Source organism: Ranitomeya imitator, chromosome 6 (genome assembly GCF_032444005.1).
Source record: "Ranitomeya imitator isolate aRanImi1 chromosome 6, aRanImi1.pri, whole genome shotgun sequence".
NCBI lineage: Eukaryota > Metazoa > Chordata > Amphibia > Anura > Dendrobatidae > Ranitomeya > Ranitomeya imitator.
This window is the reverse complement of record NC_091287.1, coordinates 340,703,470-340,716,480: the sequence shown is the minus strand read 5'-3', so window position 1 is coordinate 340,716,480 and position 13,011 is coordinate 340,703,470. Positions and strand designations below refer to the sequence as shown.

General features: G+C 43.7%; 1 pseudogene; it reads left to right on the top strand.

Moving 5' to 3' along the window:
* The first annotated feature begins 381 nt into the window (after positions 1 to 381).
* LOC138643383 (piwi-like protein 1 pseudogene) lies at positions 382 to 2,028 on the top strand (annotated as a pseudogene).
* Positions 2,029 to 13,011: the final 10,983 nt, after the last annotated feature.

Genomic DNA, 13,011 nt, shown 5'->3' with positions numbered 1-13,011 from the left:
CAGACACATTTGCCCAAAAATTTACTTCCCGTAGCAGCACGGAACACGTGAACCCTGGTGATCTAGTGGTAGAAAATGAGAGGTGGAGGAAGGCCTCATTAAAAACTAGGCCCATTTTAAAGGAGCTGGTCTCTTAGACTTGTAATGCCCATACACTAAGTGCATGGGCTGACAAACATTTCCCCATGGGGGTTACAGCTTTAAAAAATTATTTATGGGTAGTATCATAGACACCATTGCCCAAAAATTGAATGGCTGTAGCAGCATACAACATGTTCACCATGGTGATCTAGTGATGAAGAATGAGGAAACATTGATGAAGGCCTCACTAAAAACTTGGCACAATACACACTAGTGCATGGTTTGTCTACGAAGTAAAAGATGAGCTGACGAGCAAGATCCCGGGCCCTTTGTCGAGCTCGTGTTCAAGAGCAGACCCCACAAAGACCACCTGGACAGGTACAGCAGCCCCTAGGATCCCACCAGCAGTCAGATCTCAGCAGCCAGCGCCTGAGCCTTTGCTTATCGAAGAGGGCGCCAGAGAGGTCCGCCGGCAGCGGCAGCAGAGAGACCATCGCCCGTGGTTCTGCAGGTGTCAGCTGGACTTGCAGAAGTGTCTATCGGGGAACAGGACGGCCGTAGGCGTGATTTACATGACGTCGGGGTGAACACGTCCAAAAATCGAAAGCTGACACCTCTGGAAACAAGATTGCTCTTGTCACCAACCACATCAAGCTGGTTTCCCAACCACAGCAGGCCCTGTACCAGTATCATGTTGACTTCAACCCTGCCATGGAGTCCAAGCATTTGCGGTATGGCCTCCTGTACCAGCATGAAGAAACCATCCGGAAGGCGCGGGCATTTGATGGAACCTTGTTGTTTTTACCAAAAAGACTGAATAAGGTCACCGAGCTGTTCAGCCAAACTCGAAATGGAGAGAACGTGCGGATAACAATCACCCTGACCAACGAGCTTCCACCGACCTCGCCCACCTGCTTCCATTTCTATAACATATTTTCCAGAAGACTCCTGAAGATAATGGATATGAAGCAGATAGGACGCAACTATTACAACCCGAGCGACGCCACCAAAGTCAGAGCCCACCGACTTGCCATCTGCCCGCAGAGTTTCCACCTCCATCCTCCAGTATGAGTCCAGTGTCATGTTGAGCATTGATGTCAGCCATAAAGTCCTCAGGAACGAGACTGTGCACTACATCATGAGCAGCCTCTACTCCTTGTGTGGCCCTCAGAGGTTCCAGGACACCTGCTGCAAGGAGCTAATCGGACAGATCGTCCTCACCAAGTCCAACACTAAAACCTACCATATAGACGAGATCACCTGGAACATGACTACAGCTTCCACCTTCAAGAAGGCAGACGGAAGCGAGATCAGCTTTGTGGACTACTATAAGAACCAATACAATGAACAAGTGAAAGACATGATCCAGCTGCTAATCATGAACATCCCCAAGTCGGGAGCAACAGATGGAGCCATCATACTGGTGCCAGAGTTCTCTAACCTAACTGGTCTGACCGACAGAATGAGAAATGACTTCAACGTCATGAAAGACCTGGCCGTTCTCACCCGCTTACCACCAGAACAGAGTGAGCAGCAAGTTGGGAAGTTCATGAACTACATACACATAGGAAAAGAGCGTTCAGAAAGAGCTACGTGACTGGGGGCTGAATTTTGATATCGAACAGCTACAGTTCGAAGGGAGAATCACATCTCCAGAAATAAATCATGCAAAAAGACAAATCTGCTGAAAATAATCCACAGTTTGCTGATTGGTTGCGAAAGCAGAGGGGTCTCATCCTGATCAGCCCCCGAGATACGAATAATTGGCTGCTCTTTTACACCCAGAGAAATTAGGATGCGGCGAACGCTCTTCTGCAGAACCTGTTCAAGATCACACAGCAAATACGCATCAAGATGAACCGGGCAGTGTTGGTTGAAGTCAAGGACTTTTTTTGGGGGGGTTTGATGAATTTAAAAAAAAAAGAAAAAAGAGTAGAACAAGGCTAACAGACAGAACTATGCAACTAAAGCCTGCTAAGCAACGATTTTTCCACCACAGATACACCAGACCTCAGCGTGACATAACAGACTGTATAAATGATTTTGCTGTTTTCTGATTTTTTTGAAAGAAAATAAAAATGAATTGAAAAAGGCTAGCAGACAGAACTATGCAACTTATGCTTGCAAAGCCTGACATAACAGACTGTATAAATTTTCTTTAGTTTTTTTTTTGTTGTTGTAAAACAATAAATACTGAGTACACCAAGGCTAGCAGACAGAACAATGCAACCTATGCCTGCAAACAGAATTTTTTTTCACCACAGATACACCAGCCGTGTGACGGAGATAACAGACTGAGTAGACCAATGGTAGCAGACAGAAGAATGCAACATATGCCTGCAAAGCACGGATTTTGACACCACTGATACACCAGGCGTCAGCCAGAGATAACAGACTGATCAAAATGTGGCCTTTTTTTTTGGCACACCAAAATTTTGTCAAAAAGTTGACTATGACACCCAAAAATAAAATTGGAGTACTAAAATTTTAAGATATATAGCACACTTATATGCGATGCCTGTGGTATACAACACACAGTGATAAATATAACAACTGTAGCTAATTTTTGGGGGGCCAGCTAAAGTTTTTTTTGGAAGCAAAATTGTGTCCAAAAATGTTATAAGACACTACAAAATATTAGGTAGTACCCCCCAAAAAGGGCAGATTGTTAGGCCCACTCACATCTGATGCCTGGGCCCCCCCCCCAAAATAGGTAAAAATTATATTTTCACGCCCTTGTATTGCAATGACCTGGCTGTAGTCTGCAGCTATGGATTGCTTTATAACAAAATGAGCAGGTATAATCTTAAAAATAAAAAAATTAAAAATTGCCACTCATAACTGCAGCTAGGTATATATAAAATATGCAGCAGCAGACGGTAATGGAGCCTTTTGATGTATGCAGGGAGATCGATACACTCACATACAGTGTCTGCAAGCCTTGCAGTTGTGTCGATATGTGCACATAGTCTCCCCTGCCCAACTAGCACAATTAAGAACTGGGCCCAATGATAAGGAGCGCGTCTACTAGGCTTATAACGACCATACACGAAGTGCATGGGCTGAGAAACATTTCCCCATGAGGGTACCTTTTAAAAAAAAATCTTTTATGGACATCATAGACAGGCTTGGCAAAAATTGGACTGCCTGTAGCATCACAGAACACGTTAAGTGTGGTTATCTAGTGGTGGAGAATGAGGAGACATTGCTGAAGGCCTCATGAAAAACTAGGCCCAATGTAAAGGAGTTTGTGTGTCTCCTAGACTTGTAATGCCAATGCACGCAGTGCATGGGCTGACAAACATTTCCCCAAGGGGGTTACATTTTTTAAAAATATACTATGGCCATCATAGACATCCTTGCCAAATATTGGACTGCCTATAGCAGTACAGAACACATTAAGCGTGGTGAATGGTGACCTAGTCATGGACAATGAGGAGACATGCTGAAGGCCTCATGAAAAACTAGGCCCAATGTAAAGGAGTGTGTCTCCTAGACTTGTAATGCTCATACACACAGTGCATGGGCTGACAAACATTTCCCCAAGGGGGATACATTTTAAAAAATATACTATTGGCATCATAGATACCCTTGCCAAAAATTGGACTGCCTGTAGCGGCACAGAATACATTAAGCCTGGTGATCTAGTGGTGGAAAATGAGGAGACATTGCTGAAGGCCTCATGAAAAAATAGGCACAATGTAAAGGAGTGTGTCTCCTACACTTGTAATGCCCATACACGCAGTGCACTGGCTGACATACATTTCCCCAAGGGGGATACATTTTTTTAAAATATACTATAGGCATCATAGACACCCTTGCCAAAAATTGGATTGCCTGTAGCGGCACAGAAGACGTTAAGCCTGGTGTTCTAATGGTGGAGAATGAGGAGACATAAAGATAAATCATACTGAAATAATAATAAAAAAAGGATGTGAATCCACCGATGAAAGTAAATAACAAAAGGGAGGGGCGAACACAGGTTCATATATATGATGCCAGATTGTGTCCAGCGTGATATGTTTGTCCCTAGCAACAGCTCAGAGACAGGGATATAAAAAAAATATATAATAGTATTTAAATATTTTCATATTGTATCGGTATACACTGGGTCGTAAAATGACGATGCAGAGATATTAAAACTGGAATATATAAGAATAAAAGGGAAAAATATACGTACATCTCATTTTGATGACAGTTCCCCCTGGGAGAGTTTATTTTGACTTCTAATTAGTGACAGGCATCTGAAAAACACCCTTGCACAAAAATTGAGTGACTTTTGCATCACGGAATATGTTCACCCTGGTGTTGTACTGGTCGTGGATGATGAGGATAAGCAGCAGGGCAGGCCAGGACTTCCAAGGCATAGAGAGCCAGTTCATGCCATGTGTCCAGCTTGGATACCCACAGGGCCGGACTGGGACTAAAATTCAGCCTTGGCATTTGAAGTTACACAGGCCCACTTGTCACATGGTGACTGTATAATATCTTTGTACACTTTTAGGTTACAAGAAGTGAGGGGAGTGTAACACGACTATATAACATGTAATTACAGCTGTATCTAGTATTACAGCTCGGTCCTATTTATTGCTTTTAGTTTCAGTACCAAGAAAAGCAGCTAAACCAGGGATTCAAGCTTGAGGAGGATAATTTGCATATTCCAGGTGCCTTCTGGGAAAAGCGAAGAGTCTCCCTCAGCAAGAAGATCGTTGGGTACAGCCGGGACCAGCTGCTTGGAAAGCATCACCAAACCAGGGATTCAAGCTTGAGGAGGATAATTTGCATATTCCAGGTGCCTTCTGGGAAAAGCGAAGAGTCTCCCTCAGCAAGAAGATCGTTGGGTACAGCCGGGACCAGCTGCTTGGAAAGCATCACCAAACCAGGGATTCAAGCTTGAGGAGGATAATTTGCATAATGCATTTTTGCCTGTAGGACATTATTGCAAGAACGCTTGGCTGAGTAGATTACACAAGAAGGAAAACACACAGCAAGTCAGCAGGATCTAGGAGCAACATGGCAGATGTGACAACCTACATGGTGAGCTGCAGCATGTGCTACATGTTCACAGATCGACCAGAAGAAGAATCCAATTTCACCTGTCAGAAGTGTAGACCAGTGGCCCTTTTAGAAGAAAAGGTGCGGGGTCTGGAAGAAAGAATAGCAACTTTGAAACTCATCAAAGAGAATGAAGACTTCCTAGACAGAACAGAAGCATCTCTACTGGTCACAAAAGGTGAAAAAAGTGTCAGAGAACCTCCAAAAGCAGATGAGTGGAAGCATGTGACCAAAAGAAGCAAGAAGACCATGGAGAAATCACCAACCACACAACTGAAGAACCAATATCAAATCTTTGTAGAGGATGAAGATGGCACACCTAAGGATGAAGCATGTTGGCACCAATGACACGGCAAGCAAGGACCTACCGACAATCTGCAAGGACTTTGAAGAGTTGGGGAAGAAAGTAAAGGAACTGGATGCACAGGTAGTTTTTTCTTCTATCCTTCCAGTAGACGGGCATGGCACCAGGAGATGGAACAGGATCCTTGATGCGAACAACTGGCTAAGACGATGGTGCAGACAACAAGGATTCGGATTCCTGGACCACGGTGTGAATTACTTGTACGATGGACTCCTCGCCAGAGACGGACTACACCTCAACAAACCTAGGGAAACACACATTCGCCAGAAAACTCACTAAACTCATCAGGAGGGCGTTAAACTAGAAGCAGAGGGGACGGGAAGAAAAACATTAGACTCGAACAAAGAAGACCCAGGAAAACATACTCAGAAGGGAGGTAAGAACATTTCTAAAACAATCCACAGCGAGGAGATTGGAACAAAACAAAATCCTCTAAACTGCATGCTCGCAAACGCCAGAAGCCTGACAAACAAGATGGAAGAACTAGAAGCAGAAATATCTACAGGTAACTTTGACATAGTGGGAATAACCGAGACATGGTTAGATGAAAGCTATGACTGGGCAGTTAACTTACAGGGTTACAGTCTGTTTAGAAAGGATCGTAAAAATCGGAGTGGAGGAGGGGTTTGTCTCTATGTAAAGTCTTGTCTAAAGTCCACTTTAAGGGAGGATATTAGCGAAGGGAATGAGGATGTCGAGTCCATATGGGTCGAAATTCATGGAGGGAAAAATGGTAACAAAATTCTCATTGGGGTCTGTTACAAACCCCCAAATATAACAGAAATCATGGAAAGTCTACTTCTAAAGCAGATAGATGAAGCTGCAACCCATAATGAGGTCCTGGTTATGGGGGACTTTAATTACCCGGATATTAACTGGGAAACAGAAACCTGTGAAACCCATAAAGGCAACAGGTTTCTGCTAATAACCAAGAAAAATTATCTTTCACAATTGGTGCAGAATCCAACCAGAGGAGCAGCATTTTAGACCTAATACTATCTAATAGACCTGACAGAATAACAAATCTGCAGGTGGTCGGGCATCTAGGAAATAGCGACCACAGTATTGTACAGTTTCACCTATCTTTCACTAGGGGGACTTGTGAGGGAGTCACAAAAACACTGAACTTTAGGAAGGCAAAGTTTGACCAGCTTAGAGATGCCCTTAATCTGGTAGACTGGGACAATATCCTCAGAAATAAGAATACAGATAATAAATGGAAAATGTTTAAGAACATCCTAAATAGGCACTGTAAGTGGTTTATACCTTGTGGGAATAAAAGGACTAGAAATAGGAAAAACTCAATGTGGCTAAACAAAGAAGTAAGACAGGCAATTAACAGTAAAAAGAAAGCATTTGCACTACTAAAGCAGGATGGCACCATTGAAGCTCTAAAAAACTATAGGGAGAAAAATACTATATCTAAAAAACTAATTAAAGCTGCCAAAAAGGAAACAGAGAAGCACACTGAACGGGAAACCACTGGGTAAATCTGACAGGGAGAAGGACTTGGGGATCCTAGTTAATGATAAACTTACCTGGAGCAGCCAGTGCCAGGCAGCAGCTGCCAAGGCAAACAGGATCATGGGGTGCATTAAAAGAGGTCTGGATACACATGATGAGAGCATTATACTGCCTCTGTACAAATCCCTAGTTAGACCGCACATGGAGTACTGTGTCCAGTTTTGGGCACCGGTGCTCAGGAAGGATATAATGGAACTAGAGAGAGTACAAAGGAGGGCAACAAAATTAATAAAGGGGATGGGAGAACTACAATACCCAGATAGATTAGCGAAATTAGGATTATTTAGTCTAGAAAAAAGACGACTGAGGGGCGATCTAATAACCATGTATAAGTATATAAGGGGACAATACAAATATCTCGCTGAGGATCTGTTTATACCAAGGAAGGTAACGGGCACAAGGGGGCATTCTTTGTGTCTGGAGGATAGAAGGTTTTTCCACCAACATAGAAGAGGATTCTTTACTGTTAGGGCGGTGAGAATCTGGAATTGCTTGCCTGAGGAGGTGGTGATGGCGAACTCAGTCGAGGGGTTCAAGAGAGGCCTGGATGTCTTCCTGGAGCAGAACAATATTGTTTACATTTCAAAAACCTGACCTGCACATCCAAACATAGACTCAGTGTGAACAGGTGCTGAACCTAGAGTTGCCAACTGGTATATAGTTAAGTAAATAAGGCAGCACACTGCAGCGCTAAAACATGCAAACTTGAAAACACGAAATTTGAACTGCATTACTGCACTATAAATATGAAAAATGAGAGCTTTTAGCGCATAAAAATGGCCAATTTTATGTGTACCTGGTAGCCCCTTTACGGCATCTCTCTTATACCAGGTCCTACGCTTGCCTTACCTCGCTGAGAATAAACGTCTCCATCTGAATGGGTACATGTGAAACCTCTTCTTAGACTAAAATTCTCTCTCTCTGTGGAGGGGTATTGGACCTGCTGTAATTAAAACACCTGAAGCTAGGAGGCGGAGTGCACGATCAGAAGGCTAGAGAATACATTTCAAAAACCTGACCTGCACATCCAAACATAGACTCAGTGTGAACAGGTGCTGAACCTAGAGTCGCCAACTCGTATATAGTTAAGTAAATAAGGCAGCACATTGCAGCGCTAAAACATGCAAACTTGAAAACACGAAATTTGAACTGCATTACTGCACTAGAAATATGAAAAATAAGAGCTTTTAGCGCATAAAAATGGCCAATTTTATGTGTACCTGGTAGCCCCTTTACGGCATCTCTCTTATACCAGGTCCTACGCTTGCCTTACCTCACTGAAAATAAACGTCTCCATCTGAATGGGTACATGTGAAACCTCTTCTTAGACTAAAATTCTCTCTCTCTGTGGAGGGGTATTCACACTGAGTCTATGTTTGGAGCTTCAGGGGTTTTAATTACAGCAGGTCCAATACCCCTCTACAGAGAGAGAGAATTTTAGTCTAAGAAGAGGTTTCACATGTACCCATTCAGATGGAGACGTTTATTCTCAGCGAGGTAAGGCAAGCGTAGGACCTGGTATAAGAGAGATGCCGTAAAGGGGCTACCAGGTACACATAAAATTGGCCATTTTTATGCGCTAAAAGCTCTCATTTTTCATATTTCTAGTGCAGTAATGCAGTTCAAATTTCGTGTTTTCAAGTTTGCATGTTTTAGCGCTGTAGTGTGCTGCCTTATTTACTTAACTATATACGAGTTGGCGACTCTAGGTTCAGCACCTGTTCACACTGAGTCTATTTTTGGATGTGCAGGTCAGGTTTTTGAAATGTATTCTCTAGCCTTCTGATCGTGCACTCCGCCTCCTAGCTTCAGGTGTTTTAATTACAGCAGGTCCAATACCCCTCCACAGAGAGAGAGAATTTTAGTCTAAGAAGAGGTTTCACATGTACCCATTCAGATGGAGACGCTTATTCTCAGCGAGGTAAGGCAAGCGTAGGACCCGGTATAAGAGAGATGCCGTAAAGGGGCTACCAGGTACACATAAAATTGGCCATTTTTATGCGCTAAAAGCTCTCATTTTTCATATTTCTAGTGCAGTAATGCAGTTCAAATTTCGTGTTTTCAAGTTTGCATGTTTTAGCGCTGCAGAACAATATTGTATCATACAATTATTAGGTTCTGTAGAAGGACGTAGATCTGGGGATTTATTATGATGGAATATAGGCTGAACTGGATTGACAAATGTCTTTTTTCAGCCTTACTAACTATGTTACTATGTTACTTTACCTACATAACTGGATCTCGTAGATAATGAAGGGATTGAGACGTCCAAAGGCTTTGGAACCTCATTCTGATGCTCCATAAAGTTTGCCTACAGCCACTTTTTGTTCCACTGCGCAGCACAAGACTCGGTGACTCTGAAGAGCGGTGACATCAATAACGTCACTGTTCTTCAGATACTACCGTCACCTCTCTTCAGAGTTGCTGCGTCTCGCCAGGTCTGGGCTAGTAGTGGGGGTGTCTGATAGACACCTCTCCATTACTTACACCAGGGATTGATAGCAGCTAACATTATGCAGCTGACATCAACCCTAAAAATCATTACACATACCAGAATTAAATGCTTTGGCGGCTGGGAAAAGCAGTAGAGTTAACACTATTCCCAGGTGTCGGGTGCTAACTACAACTGTCATCATCCTTGCTTGGTCTCCCTGCAAAGCATTTCTGTTGTATTTACATGCGCTGATCTCAGGCCGCTAAACGAGTGTGATCTACAATACTGAAGTCGTTCCCTTGTTTCCCGGCCTCTTTACACCAACTGAGAAAGAATGAAGGGAACAGAACAATCACAATTAGATGAATCTGTCCCCATACAGTATCATGTTATCAGCAGCACATCTACAGTTTACACTGGCGATGTGCTGCTGAGAACAAGGAATTCTGTTCCCACATAAACAATCCAATCGCTCGATGAATAGGCAGCATTTTGCTTGTTTAGTATAATACACCCCATAGTCCTCCATATATTATAATGTGCCCTTCAGTCATCCTTATAGTATAATACACTCCTCAGTCCTCCATATAGTATAATACACTCCTCAGTCCTCCATATAGTATAATACACTCCTCAGTCCTCCATATCGTATAATACACTCCTCAGTCCTCCATATAGTATAATACACTCCTCATAGTCCTCCATATATTAAAATACACTGCTCAGTCCTCCATATAGTATAATACACTCCTCATAGTGCTCCATATAGTATAATGCATCGCCATAGTCATCCATGTAGTACAATTCACTTCCCATAGTATAATGCACCCCATAGTTCTTCATATAGTATAATGTATTCCACATAGACCTCGATACAGTATAATGCAGCCCACATATAGTATAATGCTGCCACCCCAGAGTATAATGCAGCCACCACAGAATATTTTGTAGCCCCCTGATTATAATTGAACCCCAGAGAATATAATGCAGCCCCTTCATACAGTATAATGCAGCCCCTGCATATATAATATATAGTAGCCCCCTCATAGAGCATAATGCAGCCCCCATACAATATAATGTAGCCACTCCATAGAATACAATGAAGCCCTCCTCATATAGTATAATGCAGCTCCCCATAGAATATAATGTAGCCCCCTCATAGAGTATGATGCAATCACCCCTCATAGAATATAATAAATTTAATACATAGAATACATTTAATATAAAATATAGTACAGCCTATCTCTCCATAGAATATAATGTAGCCCATAAAAGAGTATGATGCAATCCTCCCTCATAGAATATAATACAGCCCCCCATAGAATATAATACAGCACCCCATAGAATGTAATACAGTACCCCATAGAATGTAATACAGCCCCCCATAGATTGTAATACAGCCCCTCATAGAATGTAAAACAGCACAGCCCCCCATCCCCTCATAAAATGTCATACAGCCCCCATAGAATATAATACAGCACAGCACCCCATAGAATGTCATACAGCCTCCCCATAGGATCCAATAAAGCACAGCACCCCATAGAATGTAATACAGCACAGCACCCCATAGAATGTCATACAGCCCCCCATAGGATATAATACAGCACAGTACCCCATAGAATGTCATACAGCACAGCACCCCATAGAATGTCATACAGCCCCCCCCCATAGGATATAATACAGCACAGCACCCGATAAAATGTAATACAGCACAGCACCCCATAGAATTTCATACAGCCCCCCATAGGATATAATAAAGCACAGCACCCCATAGAATGTAATACAGCACAGCACCCCATAGAATGTCATACAGCCCCCATAGGATATAATACAGCACAGCACCCCATAGAATGTAATACAGCACAGAACCCCATAGAATGTCATACAGCCCCCCATAGGATATATTAAAGCACAGCACCCCATAGAATGTAATACAGCACAGCACCTCATAGAATGTCATACAGCCCCCATAGGATATAATACAGCACAGCACCCCATAGAATGTAATACAGCACAGCACCCCATAGAATGTCATACAGCCCCCCATAGGATATAATAAAGCACAGCACCCCATAGAATGTAATACAGCACAGCACCCCCATAGAATGTCATACAGCCCCCCATAGGATATAATACAGCACAGCACCCCATAGAATATAATACAGCACAGCACCCCATAGAATGTCATACAACCCCCCATACGATATAATGCAGCACAGCATCCCATAGGATATAATGTAGCACAGCATCCCATAGGATATAATACAGCACAGCACCCCATAAAATGCCATACAGCCCCCCCATAGGATATAATACAGCACAGCACCCCATAGAATGTAATACAGCACAGCACTCCATAGAATGGCATATAGCCCCCAAAGGATATAATGCAGCACAGCACCCCATAGAATGTCATACAGCCCCCCTTAGGATGTAATACAGCACCCCATAGAATGTCATACAGCCCCCCCATAGAATATAATAAATACAGCCCCTCCCCCATAAATGGCTTCACAGTCCAGCACTCATTGATAGATTTAAAAAAAACCACACACACATAAAATCCTCACCTCTCCTCGTGCCCCGTGCTTCTCCTGGCTCTGGTCTAAGCGGCTGCAGTCTGCCCGGCACAGAGCAGGTACGCGATGATATGACGTCATCGCGCACCCGCAGTGTCAGAGGCAGAGGGGAATGATGCATTAAGGGGAAGGATGAATTGCATTGAACTGTACCGGCGTCATGGACGTCAGTATAGTTGAGTGCAGCGGTGGGGGGTGATGCAGCCCTGGCAGGGGGGTGAGGCGGCGGTGGGGGAGTTGCCCTGGCGCCGTTTGCAGAGCGTGCAGGGATCGAGCAGCCCACTACAGGCACCGGCCCTTCTGGCATTTGCCAGAAGTGTCCAATGGCCAGTACGGCCCTGATCAGATCCCTGAATAGCTCACCGAGAGGCCTGTGTTGGAAGATCCTGGGAGTGGCACTTCCTGTATAGCACAACTTGTGTTGGAAGAATCTGGGAGTAGGACTTCCTGACGAGCACATGGAAAGGCATGTATGCAGAGTCTATGATGGCATTGCATTGGGGGAGCTACAGCCCGTCTGAGGATCTGGACTGTCAGGTGGCCTGGTGAGCAAGGCATTGTCCGGAATGGTGATCCCAGTTCGGCAGCTTCCCTGGGAGAGAGAGTACTGACAGGAGTCAGCGTATGGAGCAGGAGCTCCAGGAAGGTAACCCAAAGTGGGGGAACTGTGTGCACTGACGAGGGTCAGTAATGAACTGTGTGGTCTCCCAAGGTAACTGGATGAAGTGAGGTCCAGCATGATTAGAGACTGCGAACCAATTTTGTGTGCGCTATATGAGTAGAGACATTGATACGGCATAAGGACACCCCCTGGAAACTAGTCAAGGAGGACTGGCGGGTTGAGTGTTTGAACTGTGAGTTAAAGCCGTATATGAAGTATCTAAGATAAATTTGCAATTTAATGTCATCTGTTGGTGCTTATTGTGTTTCATGAAGTATTTAATGAACTGTGCATGACCCGGTTTATGACTGCA